The sequence below is a fragment of the Aquila chrysaetos genome, chromosome 7 (genome assembly GCF_900496995.4).
Source record: "Aquila chrysaetos chrysaetos chromosome 7, bAquChr1.4, whole genome shotgun sequence".
NCBI lineage: Eukaryota > Metazoa > Chordata > Aves > Accipitriformes > Accipitridae > Aquila > Aquila chrysaetos.
In genome coordinates, this window is record NC_044010.1 from 23,605,069 (window position 1) to 23,622,915 (window position 17,847).

Genomic DNA, 17,847 nt, shown 5'->3' on the forward strand with positions numbered 1-17,847 from the left:
TGTCATCAAATAGAAGGAAACTGGAATAGCTGTACGTGTTGAAAAAAACAGCATTTCCCTCTTACGGAAAAACCCAAATATAAAGAATGCCATTGTTTGCCGCACATGTGGCAACCAGTCTGGTTTATATTAAGTTGAAGTTACTGCCATCTGGTGGGGAAAATAGTATTAGATCACTACAGTTGGATGCAATTCTGTTAGGGTTACCTTCTCTGTATGTATGTGAATATTGTGTGTGCCTGTGTATGTATGTGTGTGTCTATATACACACCCCTATATAGAGATAGATATAAACCTATCTGTATATAATATTAGCATTTGGGGCTGATTTTAAAAGAATTTGAAAACATTGAGTGATACAGAATGGCCTGCTGAATCAGAGGTTAGTCAAGGGTATAAAAATGTGTGAAAAAAAATGAGGAAAATGTAAGAGGTAGAGCAGATAGATGTGCAAAATGTATGCTGTGGTACTGCCAGTGCACCCACACTTCTGGCCTAGATTAACACAGATAATCATGTACAAAACTTGTCCCCAGAATATTTCTTTGTACTTTGAACAGCTGGAGATTTTACATTTTGTGCAGTGTTTTGTGTAGCACTTCCTGTTTTAGAGATGACCACTAATTATTGTTGCAAAAACATCTGGGCTAGCTCTGCCTTAGTGTTCCATTTTTAACTTATATTTTCTCTTTGGTGCAGCAAGTTTGCTGCTCCTTGAGTCTTGACATATACTTCTGTTAACTGTTGTCTGATTCTTGAAGGATCAGCTCAGTAGGAATGGATTTATATGATTAGTACATCAGGGGAGTCTGTGGGGCATCTTACACATATAAAATTAATTAGGTTGTTTTCTCAAGGAGCTAACACTCATGTTAGATGTAACAGTGCAGTGAACGATAGTCAAAGTGGTAATAGAAGAAGATTCAGTTGTGGGAGACAGTGTCAGATACCTATCATCAGTAATAATTGCTCGGTAACCATATGAGAATAATAACTAGTATCCAGAACTTGTTCTTATTTCATTGTTATAGAGTCTGAAGACTCCAAACAAGATTAGGTCTGCTTTATGTATAAATACTAAATAGGCTTTGCCCTTGTCATATGCTGTGTTTTCTTCTGGTAGAGAACATTAGAAGTGGTCCTTTGCTTCCAATCTACAGAATAAATTGCCATTTTGTCTACTAAGAAGGCATGTTTTATTAGGTTTGTATCAAAAATGTATTTTAACTGGCGTCTTCTCATGCTAAGAGTCAAAGAAAAGTTAAGGGGATCCAAGAGTCTCACAAGGTGCGTAGTCATGCAGTCAAATTCCCAGCACAGCTGTGTTGTCCAAAGCCCTCTGGCTGAATGCTTAGCCTCTGATGGGAGCCCAGCTTTTATTAGTGTGCAAGTGCTGAGGTTGGCTGAGGTAAGGCTAGAGGAGGCATACCTGGCTTCAGCATTGCTCAGGCTTGACCGTCTCCAGGCCCTCAGTGGCACATGATTAATGATGAGCACTAGGCACAGGACTTGAGTGAAGTTGAGGCCCCTGGACAATGAGTCCTGCTAATTTCAGGTCACTGAGGAGACTCGCTTCAGTCCCTTGTGTACATCATAACTTATGCTGAGCTGGACAAGCAGAAGTCAGTGGCAGGGTAATATTAGATTCCTCTTTAAAGGGATAACTAAATGCTGTCATCCTGTACTTTCTTACAAGAGGTATATTTTTCTGTTGACATTCTCTCCATTGTCTTTTTTTTGGGGGGACACCATTTTTCTTCTGTGGAAATGTTGCTTTGGTGGGCTTTCTAATGCTGTAGTCTACAGCAACATTTTGGGTTTTTGACTGCTTACTGGCCTCAACAGTGACATCTCAAAAAGGCCTGTTGAATGCTTGTCTGATTGCATGTTACATTCCTGTAGACCAGCTAGCTTGAATTGCAGCAGCTCACTTGGTTGGTGAGATTTGGGGTTCTGCTTCCTGTATAGGGGGAATTTCCATTCCTGTCCTATACAAAGCAGCTTATGAGATTCTTGGTCTGTACATTTACAAAGTGCTTGGTCAAGTCTGGTTTGTGTGGAAGCCATATTCTTCTTGCTCTCATAGTCATGAAAACTCTGTTTTCAAAACAACAGGTGAAGGGACCCTACAATTTTGTGAATTCCTTCATCCTTGAATCTAATTAGGCAAAAACCCTAATGATATTGACTTTCTGTACATCTCTTAGACGTAACTGAATGGGTTAAGCATGGTTGCAAAAAAAGATATTTCTCATCTCTCATCATTCTGGTTTATTTTGTTTAAAATTCTTTTTCACTTGGTTGGTTTTTGCTGCCTGTTGTAGTTTTTTGTTTGTATATTGTCTTTTTCCTTTTTCTGAACTCTCTAGGAGTCAGAATGCTGCCCAGATAACATCTTTCAAAAGGAAAACCATTGACCTTGTAATCCTGTCATTCTGCTTCTAAGACTACATTGCACATGCAGGTGTCTGATTTCTTCATAGGTTTTAGAGGAAGTACCTTTTCATGACTTTGCAATGTAATTGCCTAATTGTTTTTCAAGGAGACAGACATTTTTCTCACAGTAAGACTCTTACTGGAAAGGTTTAACAGTAAGAGTTAGAGCGCTGGGTGGTACAGGTCCACATATTACGGAAGTGCTTCAAACTCAAGCCCACAGCTTGAATCATACAGTGCAAAGAGCTCTCTCTGACTTGGTCGAATTTGACAAGACAGAAAAGTGGAACAGCTTTCAGCAGGAAAATAATCCCTGGTTCCCTCTTCCAGCCTTCAGCTGTCAACATAAAGTTTACTTTGTGTTGTATGACAGAAATACCTAAGTTGATTAGCTCTTGGTTACAAAACTGGCTGCTTTTTCTTTTCAGTACTGGTGACAAAATGACCAGCAGTTAACTGTTCTTTGAAATCCTGGTGGCACTGAGATGCTAGCTTTCTCAAATATCTTCTTTTTGTCTGCCTGTGTGTCTTTTTTTTTTTCTTTCCTCTCTTTCCCCCCACCACCCATATAGCTTCACATATTTACTTATAATCCCCTGGGATTAATAAGCAGTTTGATAGCTAGAAGGTAATTGCTCTCTGTGCTTAGAGTAACTGAATTGTAAGAGAAGCTTTTGTAGTGAAAGATGACATAATGCAAGACAAGGATAGAAGGATGTATCTTCTGAACCAAAAATGACCATCTTCTAGACAGTCTGTTAAGATGGGATAAAGTTTAATGTTACATGATATGAATTATACATCAGAATGTGGAATGCATTAAAGTGTCTCAAATTTCAGCTTGTTAAATCAAACTTGATTATAGTCATATCCTTATTCAATGAGAAGTTGATACAGAAATGAGCGAGTCCAGCTTTTTGACTTCATTATGCAGGAAATCAGAACAGAGCACCATAGTGATCCCAGCTAGCTTTGAAAACCTATGAGGATGTGGATGCACCTCTCCAACAACAATCTGCTAGATGTGATATTTGTATTTGATATTTGAATCTCCATCCTTGGAAGTGTCCACGACTTGACTAGACAAGCTGCTGAGGAACCTGCTCTTAGACCTGCTTTGAGCAGGGGAGCAGATTAGGTGACTTCTAGACATCCCTTCCAAGCTCATTTATTCTGTGACTCCATGATATGAAATCTAGGCTTCTAAAGACAAGATGCTCCCAAAGAATAGAGATTTCATTACAAGATCCTATTTCATATCTCGAAGGTGATGAGTGGCTGAAGTTACTTTAAAAAAAATTGCCTTAATTCTGAGGTAGAAAATCACTATAATGAGCTCAAGTTTATGCACACTGGAACTTTTTATCACTTTTATAAACCTTGTCTCCTCAGTGTTTCTAAGGACTGTTTGGGGTGGTGGGAGCCACTTCCTATGGAAATTCAAGTGCAAGGCACAATTCTTTTATGTATCTTTGTCTGACACAAACATAGAAGTATGTGTATGCATTTATTAAAATGATAAAATAAAAGAAACCTTATTAAAACATTATATTTTACACTTAATTTCCCCCTTAGGGAAAGAGGAAATAAACCAACTCTGACAGACACTACTTCTAGCTCTTAATGGACTACTGAGGGTACTTTGATAACCTGGTCCTAAAGGCAGTAAAAAGACTATACCTCTAATAGAATACTAAATATTTTTAACAGTGCTTTATTTGCTTTTTAAAGCAAAATAATTTAAATATTTATAACTTTCAGACTGCCAGTACTGTATCTTAAAATCCTGTGTCTTAGCAATCTGAAGATCAGTAAAATGCAAACAATACTTTCTGAAATTCTTGTGCCGTCATCTCTGCTTCAGAGGGAACACCCTCTCTCTGGGGTAGAAAAGTAATTTAGTCTAGGACACTAAGCAATTTTGGCTGCTCTTGAAAAAATATCTCAAGTAAACCAAACTTTTATGAACTTCATGCCATTCTTATTCCTACATACTGGGGAAACTTCAAAACTCAAGTTATTCAGAAGCGTTGGTTAGTTGAATTCAAGGACCACTTTTTAACTTGACGTCATGTTTACTACAGATGTGTTTAGATTACCTTTGGGGAAAAATCAGTTTCAATAACGTGCCGCCATGTTGATATTCCTTTTCCTGGTGTGTTGTCCTTCCATTTAGAGAGGGATGCACAAATGACTCACAAGAAAGCTGACCCATCATATCTTTGAATTTAGTCTCGACTGATAATAAGCAAAGAAATGCCAATGAGCTGTGTAGTGCTTAATTTATGTGTAATATAATTTGATCAGCTGCAATATGAATATCTTTTGCAGTGCGTAGTCAAGATAGACTGAGCTACAGTTATCATTCAGTATTTTGTTGTCATTCAGTTTTTGGATTAATCATGCCACAAACGCAGAGCCAGTTTGGATCCATACCTCAGATCTCAGTGCTGTATTAATGTGGTTGTATCAATTATAAAACCAGCTTAAGTCCACAAACAGATTAGCTACTTTCATGCTGCGTAGAGCTCTAACTAGTAAACCCTGTATGAACCCAAAAGGCTCCATGCAGACCTAACTTGAATGTCCCTACATCACTTATCCTGGATGAGGAACACAGAAAATGTATGCAGAGGCAAGTCCAACAGGTATTATCAGTTTGGACTCAATGTCAGCTGTCTCAAACCCACAGCGCATCTATTTGCAGTTGCTATCACTTCCTCCTGCTCCATTTCCAAAAGGTCTTATTAGGTCAGGTGTAGCAAACATGCAAGCACTGAGAGGCAGCACCGGGCTAGAGCTGGTAAACTCCAAGAGATCAGACTTCACTGCAGTGCCTTTTCTGTGCACACCCTAAACAGCACAAGACCATGCAATAATTTGAGCACAGCACTGAACCAATGCTGGCAGAGTCTGTTTGAACTGTATGGTGCCTGGCCCTCCAGGAAGCAAAGGCTCAGAGCAGCACTGTACTGTGATCGATGCAGAGCTTTGCTGCATCACAGCCAGCTGTGTGGAGCTACATCTCAGTCTTGGCATTCTCTCTAAAACTATCTGTATTACCTCTCCACCATTCCCCTTCCCTCCTCTCACTCTCCAGCATCTCAATCCCCCCAGTTTTTGGGGAATCCAGGCTCCTGTTACCTTGGACAACAGAGAACTGATGATGCTGCAGTGAGGAGGTAACTGAGTGGCTATAGTAATGCAGCATAATAATAAAATCACTGTGTTTTTAATATCTATTATTGTTAAAGTATTGGCTTTAATTTTGCCTGATTTTTAGTTCCGTGTCTTCATCTAGAATGGTCTTTATGCTTCATATCAGTATTTCATTTATATTCTGCTTTAAAATTGCTGAACAGAAGATATAGGTTTGCTTGTAATGTCTTTTATGCAAGTTATATTATGGCAGGGCCTATACTCTCATTTTTCTGGGTTCTTACTTCCCTTCAGATTATTTAATTGCTTAGTGGTGTTCAGAATGAGAATTGCCTGGATGAACATTTAAAATATGCAAGCCTTACTTTCCCTTATGTTTTGTGTTGTTTTGTTAAGGAGTTTTCGAATCTTCTGCGCCCGTCTTGGATCAAATGTACTAGTTCTCTGGAATTGAGTTTCAAATAATCAAAGGCAGTTAGACACCTTGTTGGGAGTGTGTCTGATGTGTTGGATTCACAGCTACATGTGCATCTGCTCAGGAGGGGGCTGGGGGTGGGGGGATGGTCTGGATCCCTCGGCACCAGCTACCACTTCACATCAGAGATCCCCACAGCATGTCAGCACATCTCCCTTGTTTGGATCAGCCCTGTACTTATCCCCCAGGAAGAAATTAATGGGTGACTGGTGCCCTGGACAGCTGGATCCTCTTCCTCTGCCTGCCACACCACTCAGGTCACGTATATACTCAATGTACATACTCCTGCTCAGAGAGATCCCTATCATTTGTTCCTTCTTTCCAGGGTACTTAGGGGAGGTACTTGTGGCTTCCAGTGCAGCTCCTGGGAACTCTCACAACTCCAGCAAGAGACAACAGGGGAAATGTGTTTTGAATGTACAGAAACAGATAGTCTGAAAAGCATCAGTCTGTAAGAAGTTTGTTTTGGGTATGCAAAATAAACTGACCTTGATAATTTTCTGCCAGTTAAACTGAAACAATGCTAATGGCACTTTTCCACACAATGGTCTCATATATGTACGTGTTGAGTTCTTTTAACTAAAGCGATGAAGGTTTGTGGAGTGCTTGGATAGTATAGTATTTGCCAAAGAAACAACCTTTCAGAAATTAATGTCATGGTAAGTTTTAGGTGATCTGAAAAGTAGCTTTATTAAAGGAGATAAAACATTGAGTAATGAGACCAAAAAGATGTGCTGAAAGGCTACTTAGAAAATGACAACTGCCCTTTCTGAGCGTTGGCCACTGTCTGTTCAGATTATAAATTATATATTGTCATATAAAGACTGTTTTGTAATGAGAATATTAACCATGACCTACTTTTCAGGATTATTTTTTGGTTTTAATATGCTTTCACCGTAAATATATATGTATATATTAAATACATATTGACGCGTGTATATACCAAATAACAAAACCTCACATTTTGAAGCTACTTTGAGGTTACAAAGTTGAGCACCAGAAGATAGCCTATAAATACATGCACATACACACATCTGGAAATTAATATGCAATATATATTTGAATTTTTTTAATATATTGATTGTTCCAATGCACAACAATTTTTCTTCTCATGGGTACTATATTGGCACTCAAACTTGCATACACTTTCTAAATGTTCTGTGTACATAAATATTGTTGCAAGATCCTTTAGAGTCAGTGGTTTTGATCAACTTCACTAAGCAGGCTTCATTTTGAGAATCTTTTTAGAGAAATGATGGTTGAATATGATGTCAGATGAAAATTTGGGAGAAAATTTTGGGAGTTTGTTTGTTGTCTTCTTTTAGAGCTTTCAAGTCTTCCAGGAAGGTTATGTTCTTACTGAAAGATTTAGTATTTTGATTTCTGAATCATCTTTAAAATTTTGTGACTTAATTCAGCTCAGCATAGTTGTAGTGCAATGGATATCAGTAGAATAGCATAGTGAAAGACACTATTAATTTAATTTTAGAGTGGTGTTTTCAAAGTCAACATGATTATGCATATATATGCTGTAACATCAGCACACTATTAAATCTCTACAAATAAATGCCTCATCACTTTTTATTGTGTGTTATGCCTCATCCACTGGCGTATATCAGAGATATCATTGTCTTATTCGAGAATGATCTATATAATTATTATTGACATGCCATTCCAATTTTGCAAAACCAAAACGAAGACTGACACACAAAGTAGGTCATGAAGAAAAATGAGGAACCATTAACAGAGTTGGACATTAGGGGAAAATTTGAGAAATTTTATAACCAAAGTAAGGTAAAAATTGCTAACTGGCTGTGTAACTGGTGTGCCAAAGTGTGTGAATTACTCATCTTTCCCTACTTCATTTCATTCACAGAAAGGTCATAGTGCAGAAAGGACATTTTGATTCTTTGTCTGATTTTGCTGAAGAGCTGTTTTCAACTGAATTTACAAATCTGAAGGCATACAGGCCTAAATGTAATCTAAATAAGAATTAAATGTAGATGAAAGAGAACATATAGTTGACCATGGGTTAACGTTTTAAGCAGTCTGAGCATCCAGCCGGCACAGCTCTTCTCATTTTTTGCAGTTATGGTACCTAAAACTTTTGAAGAAAAAACAGCCATTTTGCTGAGAGAGGCTGTGGTGGGAGCCTGAGAAAGTGATAGCAGACCAAAACATCACATAGTTAAAGGTGCTTTTACAGTTGTTTCTCCCTAGCACGATGGGAAGCAACACAGTAATGCTTGTTCCAAAGTGTGCTAATGCAGACTGTCAGCATAGACCACTCTGGAGATCCACATCAGTGAGACCTTGCCCTAAGGGGTGGCCAGGGAGTTAAAAAGAAGGACAGCATGAACTCTTGGGCTAGGAATATTATCTTTGCAGCAAAAAACTTGGATGTATTTGAACATATAGGTTTGTCAAAGCCAGAGAAGAATGCCTTGACATAATTGAGAAATGATATTTTGGGAACATGGGACAGGCATTTGATTGAGGATGTAGGTGGGAAAGGCCATACATACAGCTGATGACATAGAGTATCCTGCCTATGAAGACATAGAAGGAAACTCATGGGTCCTGTCAGTGAAGGCCAGATGTTAAAGGTTTTAGAAAGATTGAAAAGCATTTTATGGAAGGGACTTCTGTGAGACAAAGTCTCAAAATTTTGTTTTAGCCATACCCAGTTTGAGTTGATGGCCAGATGTTCATAGAGAGATAACAGAAAGGTAGTATGAGTTTAATTTGGATAAAAGGAATGCTACTTCTAAAAGATTAAATAGAAGGGGGGATGGCATGAGCATGTGAGTTGTAAGCTGTCTGTCTCCATGTATACTCTACAGAGATGAAGTGTTGTGTATGTTTTCTTTTTCAGTGATGTGAGTGACATCTAGTTCATTTTTGATTGATCTACTTGGAAGCCAGGTAGAATTTGAGAGACATCTAATAAGAATAGATTCATCAATACTTGTTGTATAAGCAAAGTATTTACACTGACTAAAAAAAATCCCCTTCTTAATGTTAGGAAAACTAGACAAGACCATTGGAGTAAAACTGTCTCCTTGAGGAGTAGATGCTATTACAAAACAAATTCTGAGTAACTGCTAATGAGAAAAGACATGAGATAGTTTGTTTTTAAACCTTATGGTATTTTTCCATTTTGCTTTGCAATCATCTTCATTCAGAGTTGTTGGGGAATGGTACAGACAGTGATATGTGGGTCAGTACTTCGTGGCAGTTTGAAGGAAGAACAGAGCAGGTAAGTAGCAACCCAATTTACAAGTCATTTTGTATTTTCATGTAGATACCCAGTCCTGGTCATAATGGGAAAATTGCCTGGTACTGACATTTATTCAACCCTTTCAAATGAAGTACAAAAGATTGCTGTTTTTTTCCAGACGACGTTAGTGTAAATGTTAAAGAAGAGTTGCTTGTCTATTTTCAGCAAAACTAATTTTCCAGATCTGAGCTCTGTTGGCTTCAGTTATTGGAAGTGCATACCAGATAACCACAAAAAGCACAAGAATTCAGTGTTTTATAAGAAATCAGTTAGTATTCATTTAAATGCATTTGGTTTCATTTAACTATATTTGAAAACTTTGAGGGCGAGGCTGATAGACCAGTACCAAACTTTGAATCTTGTTCATCTGTATTAAACATATATAAACTATATATAAACAATTTGGGTCACTTTTTTTTTCCTTCCCCCCTCTCTCCCCCACCCAATAATGATGGCAAAATATTCGGTCCTGGCAAGAATGGGAAGATTACTTTGTTCCTTGTTATTGCTTGACTATCCAATTCATTCTCAACATCTAATCAAGTATAATATTCCACTGTAGCAAAGCAAATAACAGTTTCAACTGCTTCATTGATGTTTTTGTCTTCCTTACATTTAAACAGATTTTCAGTATGGTACCTTAGAAATGACCGGGGTTAATTTATGCATGTATCCTCATGTGACTGTTCAGAAAGTAACTGAAGTAGCTAAGGCTATGAACTGCTTTTATAGCCTCCATTTGGTTTACAGAGGTCTGTTTAAAGCAGTGGGCAGTGCCAGCCAGGATGCTTTCAACTCAGTAATTATGGGGAGGTTGGCTCTCTAAGGGAAGTAGTATAAAGACCATGTTGAAGACACAATACAAACTGTGAAGAGTCAATATAAGATGTCAGCTGTAGGTAAAGTGTTTTTTAATTTGTTGTGTCACTGTGCTGTGATATGATATACAATTTAGTGGGGTCATTTGCATCCTAGAGACCGGTCTTGGCATTGGTTGTTGTAGGAGTCAGCCAGCTGCAGTCACCTGCAGTAAGAAAGAGGAAAAGACTCTTGGCTTTTCTGCGTGTGGGCATTAAGGACATAAATACAGAGACTGACTGACTGAATGGCAGATGTATTCTGGATCACTGTATTTTATGAATATTGTATTTTTCCAGTTTTACATTTCATCTGTTCCCATCCTTTGTCTCCTCAAATTTTTTCGTGTATGTAGATGACAAACATTGTCCAGAGGGGCTTTGGAAACCTATCTCATTCTTTGCTGAGTACAAGATAGCCATCTGAAGCTGAGTGTATTAAAGCTTTGAGGATACAGTGTTTAAAAACCATAGGTAGGAATAGTGCTGAAGAGGCAGAACTAAAATAGAAAATAGGATACTTCACTCAAATCAAATGTAGTGAAAACTTGAAACAGCAATAATAACAATCATGGGAAAACTGCTGTTTAGAAATGAACAACATCAGCCTGGATAACCAGGAGTGGAAATTGAAATGTAGAAATGTAGAAAATGCATGAGATTGGGAACAAAGAAAGAGCTCTTTTTTTTTTTTTTTTTTTTAAGTCCTTGCTATATTACTGTTGGGATACAGCTAGAGATCACACAGAGCACTGGTGATTGCCAAGACCATTCTTGAGGAAAAAGGTAGACCTGAGGCAGAAATTCATTGTATAAGGGAAATAAGAAAGACAGACTATCAACTCTTGATACAAATGTTTTTAAAGGCTTCTCAGAGCACTCGGGCAGTTTGCTGTGTTCTCCATCTTCCAGACTTTCAGTGCAGGCTGAGGTTTGCCTATTTTGCATTACTTAAGCTATTTGTGGATGTCTTCCCTATCTATTTGCACTAATGTGTAGGACAGAATTACTACTCCCATTTTATTGACATACAGAAAAGGCAGAGAAAGAGAGAGACCAAGGCCAAGATCTTCAAAAATACCCAACTTCCATCAGAAAAGTTTTTGGTACCTTGCTGGTTTTGTGGATCTGTGGCCCAGGGGTCAGCTCATAGTTGATAAAGTGTTCTGGGCTAGAATGAGGGATTCAATCTACATCTGCCATTTCAAGGCTGGTACCCTAACCATTAAGACCTCTTTTTGAGTTTTTGTTATGTTGATCATAAATTCTTCCTATAAAATTTGTTTCAAAGTGTTGTAATTCGTGTGGCATAATTGTAGCCATTTGATTTAGCAGTTGTTTTCTAGATGGATTTCACTAACGTATAAAGTAGAAATTTTTACCTAAAGAATTAATTCAAGAATGTGTCCGGACATGAATACAGAATAAAATTCCAAATGGAGAGAATCAGTTTTCCAAAAGCAGACTCTCATCTTTTCATGTTCCTAACATTGCCCACCTCAAATTATTTTTTTTTTATAAGACTATTCATGATGAAACAGGCGGAACTACCTGACTTTTCAGTAAAAAGTTGGGTAATGTAGACAACCTTTTTATTGTTTTGGGGAATAAAGAGCAACTTTGCCACACCTTTATTGTCTGTGCAAAACACATTGTTAAACTGTTAGATGAATACCTGAATCCACTTTAAATTCAGCATGGGCCCCTTTACAATATTGATGCCTTAATATTTTAAGTTTCCTAGGGCAATTTCCCCTGAAGTGTGATCATTATGGATAATAGTGATAATTATGAAATTTGTTACATTTGAAACACTAACTTGTTGTATGTAATGGTTATTAAAATGTATTCTGTAGTATACATGAATTGTAAGGATGAGTGACATAATACACCTAATAGCTATTTAGTTGCATTTCCTAAGAAGAGATGTAACCATCTGAAAAGGAATTGCAGAATTCTAGTTTTCTTTGTTCATAAAGTTTGTTTCCTAGAGCAACACAGCAGAATTACTACAGTTGTATTGATGTTGTACTACATTCCAGTTAGTCTGTCTTTAATGAGGAAAGAAGGAAGGATTGAGATAGTGTGATGAGACCTGCTGTGCAGCAGGCACTATTAACTTCTGAGGCCTTTACCTAACACCTTTATCTTCATTCTCCAGCCCAAAGCCTGCATAGCCAGCTCTGGTATGCAGTGTTTCAACCAGATATCTGAACTGCAAGCCTTCATCCAAACACTTTTGTGCAAAGCCAAAAACAGGTGCAATTAAATCAAATGCATATTTTTAATTAAAATGTACATTTCTGAAACCATACAGCACAGACCATGGTAAGTGGAGCATCTATAATAAAATAACTTATTATATAATGTCTGTATTTCTGCACTATGCAGAAGATAGTCTTTTGCTTTCAGATGTCTGCATTGGCTTGTCTAACGTAAGAAAACAACTTCTCAAGACAAATGTGCCACTGCTTGCCTTTTGAAAAATACTCATTGAAGGCATGAAAGGGTACAGAGAATGTTTTCCCAGCAAAAACAAATTTCTCGTTACATAATTTCTTTGGCTTCAAAAATCAAGCAAGCTGTTTGGTTCTATACTGGGATTTTGAACCTGCCAACTCTGACAGCTTCACATTATCATTTAACTTTTGTTCAGTGGTATTACAGCAAACCTCTCTGCTTAGTTTACTTTAACCTTGTCCTCCAGGTGAGATTCAAACAATGTTTCCTCTTCAGAGGTGTATCTGTCAGAAATTAATGTGAAAGTCAGATTGCCTGTGCTCCAAAAGAACTAGTGAAATATAATTTTTGTTACAACTGTGAAGTAGGTAAGATATTGAGATTATGAATAAAGAGACCAAAAAGAAAAGAGCATTTTAGGCTCTTTTGTGTAGAGATTTCTAAGATTTTGTTTTGTCAATACAACATATAAAAGTATTACTGAAAACTACATAAAAATTTTATAATTATTTGCTAGTGAATTCAGATATTTTTCTGCTGATTACTCTAAATGTTTTGTTTTGTATTCTGAAGAATACAGGTACTGTCCTTTCATAATCAGAGCTTCATTAAAATACTTACGTGTGCCATTGGGTGGGTTGAGGAGGGATTTATTATGTTGTGGCAAAATTTCCTTTTGTTGTTTGTTTTTTTTTTTTTACTTTTATATTTAAAAGGTGCTGTAAACAGGATTTTATCTGCAATTGTGTTACATACAATCATAAAAATATTATAGGCAGTCTGCTATAGATTTCAAATAAATGTTTCCTTATTTATATGTATTTTACAACACCCTGAAGTATGATTTACTTTCAGCTCTTTTGAACACTAAAGGAATGAGCATGCTAATCATAAATCTCAATGTCACTGCTTTCACTTTTCCCATTTTGTAATTAACATATTTAAGCTTTTGTCCATAATTTTACTTCTTCTAGGTCATTTTATAAAACTGTTGGTCAGTATACTTATCAGCACTGTTTAGTATCTCTGATACATAACACAATTGGAGACCAAGCCCTTAGACTTACTTTACAATAAACACAGGGAAAAACCCTCATCAGCCAAAAGTTGTTTTTTGGTTGGTTGGGTTTTTTTTTTTTTCAGTTTTAAACTGACCAGGCTCTTCCCACATGGGTGTGCCTCTAAATCCCTTCCAAATTAAACACAGAGATATAAAAACAGTATACAAACAATAGCAATAAAAGTGCATCTTATTTATCCCTTCTTGCTTTTTTACTCATGAGAATCCTTAAGTGTGGCCTTCAAATCTTCTGTGAGAAAGGAATGTGCTTAAATGCAGAGCATGCTTTCTCAAGTGGCCTGGACTGATTACAGTTTTAACTGTAATCATTTAACAATAAAACACTGGTTCCTAATCTTCCTTGAAGATGTCAACTTTGGAAGGAGCCTGATTAGAAGCATATTTTATCCCATCAGTTTGTTCCCCCAATTCTGAGGAAAAAATGTAAATTGTAATTCAACCTGCTTTTAGAACTTTTGCTCTCTAAACACATGTAGTTGTACAGCTTTTTCCCATGCTCCAAACTGGTCCTTTAAAACCTGTTCCTCACCTATCCAGTCACTATGTTGCCTATCCTATAATTATGTTTTTAAATAAAAATAGTTATCTCATAAAAACAATAGGAATGAAAATAAGACCCATCCCAAGCCATATAGATCTGAACACATCTTATAGCTTCTTATGTATAAAACTCATCCATGAAATTGTTAATTAACTTTAGGAGTATTAGATTAATCTAACTGTAATTTCTCATTGCAGCTAACATCAAAGGTATGAAATTGATTGCAGTATTTCCACTATATATATACATGTGTGTATTTGTCTGTAGGCATACCTACATGGCAACTGAAGGTTTCCAAGGCTTGAATTACTGCTGTTTGGGTTTTTTCCTCCTCAAATGTGATGTGATCAGATCCTGTGATATTGAAGAACAGGAGTGAGAAACAGAAGCCTTAGAAAATGTTGATGAACGTGTAACAGAATGGGCAAGATTTACTTCCTTACCATGACCACAATGATTTCCCAGGCAGGTATGTAAGTGGAGTTTTGGAAGACTGTTGTACAGTTGCCACTGGTTAAGAATAAAATGACTCAAGATGCAGAATGGTCTCAAATATTATTCTAAACCCTTCAAGTGGTATAGTACTAACCATAGTATGCTGGAAGGAGAAGGTGAATGTGCATTATATTATTGCAGCTTTTTAAGAGAAAGTGCCTAGAGCTGACAAAACAGATTGGTGTTTTTTAATGAAAGTGAATACAGTTAATCTGTGTATACTTTCATTGACAAGGTTCTGCACTTAGGAGTACAGAACAGATGGTGTAAGCAAGGAATACTTATGTCTGACTGTAATTGATCCTATCAACAATGACATACCTTTAACTGGGTTGTATCACTTTACGTCACATATGGTTAATTAAGTAAGAAGGGCCCAAATACACTAAGGAGATTTTTATGTTTATACTTAGGAAAACAGTCTAGACAGGTGTTAATGTAAATGAAGTTAGTACTTGTCAAAGGTGAAATTCACCATATGTAGCCCTGCTTCAGTCTCCAAATAAATATAGTTTGGCTATGTCTACATTAGCAAGTAGTGAGGAGCAATAGGACCTGATCTGCAGAGTGAAACAATTGGTGCTGAGGATCCCACTTCCCCACCATAGGGATCTGGGGGAGCAGGGAGGTTGGTTTAGACTGGCTCTGTTCTGGTCCCACTGACTGAATACCCAGAAGTGACTAGAGGGCACTATTAGGTGCAGTTTTGCAGAGCAACACTTGGTTTAGATTCATTCCTTGTATTTAATACCTTGCTGTGTATTTTGGGGAGCTACTCTTTTTTATCCACAAAACAAAGCTTGCCCTTCATTTCCAACATCCTTCATCCTCAATTGCAAGAGATGTGCTTACTTAGATAATCCCTCCTAGCATGCTTCCTGATTAGCCATCACAATCATTAATTGTCTTTCACTATATGTAGATGTCTGCGCCATGACAGTGTAGTACAGTATCACGTAGTACTGTTTGTGTTAAATTATTTTTTTGCATGTGCATGTATTTGGATTGGCCCTTAGTTGGCAAGTCTGTCTCTTGTAAAAATGCTGTTGGAAAATTACATGCCCTAAATTCTTTCGTTTTATGGACTGTACTTTCCATTGCGAAGCACACCTTCCCTTTGCTTTCTCCAACATGGAAAACAATATGACAAAACAGAACTTGATGTGGTTCCAATTTTGGTCCTGGAGGTCTTCATAGGTATGAATTCTTTATATCAGCTCTAATGTCAGTATTCTCACTTACCTTTTGCTCTACTTTTGAAACTTCCTGCAATAGTTTTACCTTCAAGTCACTGAATGTGTAGTTCTACTTATACATCAGAACCCGGTGGCCACCAGTGGGTGTCCCAGAAACAAATCTCAACCATTTTCTGAGATGCACCTGCAATAATTGCTCTTGGGGGTTAAGTAACTGCTGAACTACATATTCTTGGCTAGTGGTTCTCCCAAAACAAGTATTCCTACAAGGATTCTTTTCTTTTTGAAAAAGGAAAATTGTTCAAGCCCTTTCAGACCTCACATGTTACCGTTCCAGAAAGAAGAAAGTTTCACACCACCCAGCCCTTCTCTTTAACAACAAGGTGGTTTTTGTTTTCTTGTTTTCTGGTGGACAGCATTTTTTTTTTTTTTTTGGTAGGTTCCCCCTGCTTCAGAGCAAAATCTTGTTTCTGTCTCTCTTTGTCCTTAGCCCAATAGTAAGTTCTGAAAGAGATCGCCGTTTCACCTCGTGATTTTTATCAGCTTCTCCCACTTGAAAGCATTGCAGCTGCTCGAAAACTTTAATTTGTCACTGCTAAAACACATACTTTGTGGGTGTCGCACCTAAACTTTCCTATCCATCCCAGGTGGCTGTGTAATTTCCACATTTTGATTAGCATCATCAGTTTTGGAAGCAGAAATGTTGATGTCATTCTTACGTTAACATCATCTTAGTTGTGATAACCATTAGCCTGCTGCCAACATTTGACTGGTCCAATATTTCTTTGAACGTTATCAACTTTATAAATTGATATGAAAAAGGTGTGCTAAAATTATTTTACTAATACCTTGAATTCAACAGTCTGCTTATTTATAAAGTGAAAACATACATAGTTGCTTGGTATCAAACTGGTTCAGATTGTGTTCAGTTTTTAAATATATAATATCAAAAGCATTATAATTTAGGACAAACAGAACTATTGTGTAACATGGGAACTTGTGTATACTAGACAACATCAAACAGTAACTGAATAAAAACCCCAAACTCCTCCCATGCTTTAAGAAACTGACATTAAGTCGTTATGATAATTAGTCTTGTCATGGAAGGTTTTTTCCCCAAGATAATTTATTTTTTAAACTAATTTAATATGTTGAAAAGAAGTTGGATGCATATTTCTCTTTCACTTAAAGACTAGTTTAAACATCACAGAGCATTGGCATATGATTTAGAAATAAAAGTAAGCCCGACAAATGGAATAGGCACCTAAAGGCACATTTTGACTTCTGCTTATTGTAGACTGGTTTAGATTTAACTCTTTTATTTCCATTTGTGGGTTTGTGCTTAAAATTAATAGAAAGGCTCTATTTTTCTATTTCTCTGTAAAATTATCTAGCATTTTATAAAATCGTGTTGTAATGTTGCTTATACATAGTAAAAGAATAGCAAGCGTAGCAACCTAAAAAAATGGACTGAAGTAAATACAGTAACAGCATTAATTTCCAGGTTTAGTGTGATGTTTTAATATATTGTTCAGATATTTTTCAGATAGCTTCTAATCAATTCTTAATTGGACTACTCACATACTATAAAATATGTACTAAAGTATCTTGCTAAATCAGAGTTTAAATTCAGAAGGGTTGGGAAGCCTGTTAGTAAGTCCTGAGCTCTAAGTATTTCAAAACAACAACAGAAAACCTCCTATATTCTAGAAAACACTTCCTTTATGTTGTGTTACTGTAGGGCCAATCCTGCTGTGCTTTGTTCCCATTGAAAAAGTAGTGTGTCTCCACTGTATGTTTACAAATATCTTAAGCAATGATATCAGCCAGTACCCTCAGTATAGTATAACATTATACATAAACATTT

General features: G+C 37.0%; 1 long non-coding RNA gene across 1 annotated transcript in view; it reads left to right on the forward strand.

The window, feature by feature from the left end:
* The first annotated feature begins 9,258 nt into the window (after positions 1–9,258).
* Positions 9,259–17,847, forward strand: part of LOC115343879 — a 129,068-nt gene continuing 120,479 nt past the window's right edge. The window contains exon 1 of the long non-coding RNA XR_003924312.2: positions 9,259–9,329. This is a non-coding gene — a long non-coding RNA (uncharacterized LOC115343879). The remainder of the gene's footprint in view (positions 9,330–17,847) is intronic.